General features: G+C 45.3%; 1 pseudogene; it reads left to right on the plus strand.

The window, feature by feature from the left end:
- Window positions 1–3,063: 3,063 nt before the first annotated feature.
- LOC131834732 (non-POU domain-containing octamer-binding protein-like) lies at window positions 3,064–4,432 on the plus strand (annotated as a pseudogene).
- The last annotated feature ends 1,184 nt before the right edge of the window (window positions 4,433–5,616 follow it).

Here is a 5,616-nt window from a genome sequence, read left to right on the forward strand (position 1 = left end):
AGCCTTCAGCCCAGGTAATGATCCCAGGGTCCTGGATCGAGCCCCACATCGGTCTCTCTGCTCAGCAGGGAGCCTGCTTCCCTCTCTCTCTGCCTGCCTCTCTGCCTACTTGTGATCTGTCAGTTGAATAGATAAAATCTTAAAAAAAAATGTAGCAACAAAGATACATATGTAATGACAAGAGGGGCACCTGGACCCCAATGTTCATAGCAGCAATGTCCACAATAACCAAACTGTGGAAAGAGCCAAGATGCCCTTCAACAGACAAATGGATAAAGACGTGGTCCATTTACACAATGGAATATTACTCAGTCATCACAAAGGATCAATATCCACCATTCACATCCACATCGGTGGGACTGGAGGAGATTAGACTAACTAAAATAAGCCAAGCAGAGAAAGACAATTATCATATGGTTTCACTTGTATGTGGAACATAGGAATAGTGGGGAGGATCACGGGAAGGAAGGGAGAACTGAATAGGGAGAAATCAGAGAGAGAGAGAGAGACAAACCATGAGAGACTCTGGACTCGGGGAAACAAACTGAGGGTTACAGAAAGGACGGGACTGGGGGGATGGGGTGACCAGGTGATGGGTGCCAAGGATGGCACATGATCTGATGAGCACTGGATATTATATACAACTAATGAATCTCTGAACACTACATCAAAAACTCATGATGTACTGTATGCTGGCTAACTGAACATAATAAAAAATTAAAAAAAAAAAAAAGAATGTAGGAACCAGCATGTATCTGATTCTTATTGGAACTCTGCAGGCTATCGATCAGCCTTCTGGGCTAAATGTGAACATTTTCCTTCTTCTGTCCCTTGTCAATCTCTCTTTACATGGTGTCTATGGAGCATCGTGTTTCATAACCAGGCCCATCCGTTTTGCCTCTAAGAAGTCTCTCACAGCTGCCCCTTTCTCTCCTTTTCTATCCTATACTCAGGCTTAATATTCTTCTAGGTTGTACTGGCATCCCAGTAAGCATCCTACCTGACAAATAGCTACTGGTAAGTTCTTCCCCCTCCCCAGGCCAGTCCTTGGCCACTCACCTGGGACCCAGCACACCAGGGGTTAATATCCCTGTGATTGGGAGCCCCGGAGTGTTTAAAAAAAAAAAACAAAAAAACTTCTCTCTCTAGGTCCTTACCACCCATGGTGGGGTGAAAAATCCCCCAAAGATAAGCAGCTTACTTTAAAAGGCAGACGTGTGAACTCGGAAGGATGTAATCAAAGTGAAGATCTTGAGATCCAGAGCTTTTGTTGGATTATCTGGGTCTAAGTGCAATCACATCTACCCCTATCAAAGGGAAGCTGAGGGAGATTTGAAAGAAGTCACAGGAGGAGACGGTGAGAGGAAAACAGAGTTTTGGAGTTGCTGGTCTTGACATTGGGAGTGATGTAGCCCCAAACCACATCCAGCCTAGCCACCAGAAGCTGCATGAGGCGAGGACCAGATGCTTCCCGAGAGTCTCAGAAGAGCATATGGCCCTGCTGACACCTTGATTTCAGACCTCTAGCCTGCAGTACTTTGAGACAGTGTGTTACTGTTGTCTTAAGCCCCCGAGTTTGTGGTAATTTGTTCCAGCAGCTCCAGGAAAGGGACTACACCACCTCTCACTTGGTTCACATCAGCCTCGTGATGGGTCTGGTTCTTCTTTTTTATTTTTTATTTTTTTAAAGATTTTATTTATTTATTTATTTGACAGAGAGAGAGAGAGATCACAAGCAGGCAGAGAGGCAGGCAGAGAGAGAGGAGGAAGCAGGCTCCCCGCCGAGCAAAGAGCCCGATGCGGGACTCGATCCCAGGACTCCGAGATCACGACCCGAGCTGAAGGCGGCGGGTCAACCCACTGAGCCACCCAGGTGCCCACTGGTTCTTTTCTTTAATCCACCGTGTGCCCTTCGTGTTTCTTAACTTCTCTGAGTGGTTTCCCAAACTCTCAGGTTTTGGTCCTCTCTTTGCCAAAACAGCTCTAGTTTCCATTAGTAATAATGACAATAATAATAGTCACTTTGTGGAGTGCTTTTGTAATGCTGAGTACTTTGCAGAAACTATCACATTTCCTCCTTGCAACAGCACACTGAGGTTGGCATTATTATCCCTGCTTTCCAGAGGAGGAAACCAAGGCTCCAAGAGGTTAAACAGTGATCCATGTGGACGGCAGTAAGACAGGCACGTTTGGATTCTCAGCCACCTGCTGTCGTGTTCCGTATGTCTCTTCTGCCCGGGACACTAGCAAGGCTGAGAGCCTGAAAAATGTTCTTACATTTTTCAAAAGCTCACTGTCCTTCCAGATTCAGTGTATGTAGCACCACGTCCAGGAAACTCTCTTAAATACCCATCCATCGCCGGCCTCTGAACCCCCTTTAACTTGTAGATAGAGTCCATTCCACAAACTGTAGAAATTCGATTCTGCTCTGTATTTTTCAAAATTCAAAACACTGTAGGGGAAAAGAATATACCATGTAGAGAAAGATCTTAAAAATGCAAATTCCAAGTACCCTATTCAATGATTCCTGACTTGGATTCATTGATTCATGTCGCTGAGACTTTCTCCTAATTTTATTTAATTTTTAAAAATTTTATTTATTTCCGTGAGAGCGCGAGCGAGCCTGGGGGTGGGGGGTATGTAGGAGGGCAGATGACAAAGGAGAGAGCTGAGTGCAGAGCCCCGATCCCATGACACTGAGATCAGACCCGAGCTGAAACCAGGAGTCAGACACTTAACCAACCAGCTGTGCCACCCAGATGTCCCTCCCCTGATTTTAAATAGAAATAACTCACTGTTTTGGTAGCATGCCCAGGTAGAACTTCCTGGGGCTGTGTGGACCCCCCAATGGTACATCTGTAGCATTTTCTAGAATATCCAATTCCCATGTAGAAGGTCTATCTGTGTAGAGCCCCACTGTTCCATAGAAATATGTGAAAACCAATGCAAGCCATGCATGTCAAAATTATCATGCAATTTTCTAGTCATCAATCTAGAGAGGGTAGAGGCTGTGTAGCACTGCTGTTACTCTGAGGGCAGAGGAGTTGGTAGAGAGGTGCAGATATGCAGAGCAATAAAACCTTTAACTTGGGGAAGCAAAACCATATTCCAATGAACCATCAACAGCACCAGCAGCGACACCAGCAGCAGCCACCATGGCTACCAGTACCTGCCAATGAGTATCAACCCAGAAGCTCAAATGAAGGCTTGACTCTTGACCTGAGGAATTTTAGGAAAACAGAAGACCTTCATAGCTGGCGGTTTGTGGGCAATCTTCCTCGTGACATCACTGAGGAGATGAGGAAACTGTTTGAGACAGAAGGGAAGGCAAGCGAAGTCTGCATTCACAGAGTAGAGCTTTGGCTTTATCTGCTTGGGAACAGGAACCACAGCAGAAATTGCCAGAGCAGAGCTGGACAATATGCCACTCCGTTGAAAGCCGCAGCACGTGTGCTTTGCATGCCCCAGTGCATTCCCTCACAGACCGAAACCTTCTTCAGTATGTTGCTAATGAGCTAGGGGAGGAAGCCTTTTCTGTGTTTGGCCAAATGGAAAAGGCCATCTGAAGTCATCGTGGGTGATTAAGAAAGGCACTCAAGAAAAGACATTGTTGAACTCGCAGGGAAGCCACGGTTCAGAAGGTTCTGGACAGGTGCAATGAAGGAGCCTTCCTGCTAATCACATTCCCCTGGCCCGTGACTGTGGAGCCCATGGACTGGTTGGATGATGAAGAGGACTTCCAGAGAAGCTGGTGATAAAGAACCAGCAATTTCACAAGGAGCGAGAGCAGCCGCCCAGATTTGCACAGCCTGGCTCCTTGGATTACGAGTATACCAGGAGCTGGAGGACACTCACTGAGATGGAAAAGCAGCAGGACCAAGCAGACCACAACATCAGGGAAGCTGGTGAGAAGCTGGAGGTGGAGATGGAGGCCACTCACCATGAGCACCAGGTCATGTTAATGAGACAGGATTTGACGAGGCAACGAGAACAACTTTGGAGGATGGAAATGTTGCTCAACCAAGAAGTGCAGAAAGGAAAACAACTGGAGCTCAGACAGGATTTGGAGCGTAGGTGCATGAGGAAGAGCTGTGGCAATGGTAAGAAGGATTCAAGGGAACATGCGCTGAGGCAAGAGAACAGAAGACACGGTGGACCAGATGGCTAAGGGAGGTGCTATGGGCATCAGCAACAGAAGCACCGTGCCCCTGCTCCAGTGCCAGCTGGTACCCCAGCTCCTCCAGGACCTGCCACTATGATGCCACATGGAACCTTGGGATCGACTCCACCAACCACTGAACCCTTTGGCCAAGTTGCTACAGTGGAAGGAATTGGGGCAATTGGTGGAACCCCTCTTGTGTTCAACCATGCAGCTCCTGGAGCTGAATTTACTCCAAACATTGCCAATACTAATAAAAATTCCAGTGTCTGAGATTTCCCAAAAACCCTAAAAGAAGAACCGCTTTTGGACTAGCCTGACTTCTTCCCTGGAAAATTGTTGGGGATTCCTCCCAGTCGTTAGGTCTTCCTTGCCTCTGTCACTCTAAGGGAGGCTGCTAGAGGCTGAGGGTAAAAGAGGGGTGATATTTAACAAATCAGTTCCATGTGGCCTGTCTTTGAACTAATTGATTCTGTATGGCATATTCCCGAAGTCTCTGTGATTGTGGAGGGCCTGGGGGGTGGGGGGAACCATGACAAAATAGATCTAGTTAGAGCCCCCATTCATCTTGATTATTCTGTTCTTTGTCCATCCTGTTCTATTTGCTTTCTCATTTTTATAGCCCCCAACCCCAGAGACACTGCCACATGCACCACAAAAACACACATCCCCCTGTTGCCCCATTCATGGGCAGGTGGGATTCAGGCAAATGTCCACAGAGGTCACGGACAACATACGTACGGCTCTGTTATACCCATTATATTTTCCCTTTGTGTCCCAAGGAAGACATTTTCTCTTAGACATTTTCATTTGAGTGTATCCTTAAAAAATCTTGTGTTAAGTTGCCTCCATCTTTCTTCCTGGGTAAAGACCACCCAGGAATGACCCTTTTGTGTCTATGATATTGGTGCTCTGGATAGGCCTAGGACAATCTTGGGAAAAGGGTTGCTGTGTGCTGCAGTTCAGGAAGTAGCTCTTAGCCTTGCCTACCTTAGGTAGTTATGCTGTCCTTTTTTTAACTGGCATGCCAAGTTCGATTTGTCCCTGATATCTTTGGAATTTTTCTGAGAAATGAAACAGTAATACAGCATCAACTTATTAAAATACCTTTTACTCCTTAATTTTTTTCTAGTAATCATATTTTAAAAGGTAAAAAGAAGCAAGTGAGATTAATTTTATTTTATGTAACCCAATATATCCAAAACATTATCATTTCAACTTGTAAAAATCAATATTAAAATTGTTAAGACATCTTACTTTTCTTTCTTATATCAAGCCTTCAAAATATGGAGTGAAATACACCACATGGAAATTTGCATGAGCCACATGGCAGAGAAGGCAGCTCTAGAATCACCTACAACTTTTTTAGAAGGCTACATTTCTAAGTTCTGTTCTTCTGAAAAATATCTTCTTTAAAAACAACAAAACAAGATATTTTTTCTTGATGTGTCTTTCTT

Source organism: Mustela lutreola, chromosome 6, assembly GCF_030435805.1.
Source record: "Mustela lutreola isolate mMusLut2 chromosome 6, mMusLut2.pri, whole genome shotgun sequence".
Lineage (NCBI taxonomy): Eukaryota > Metazoa > Chordata > Mammalia > Carnivora > Mustelidae > Mustela > Mustela lutreola.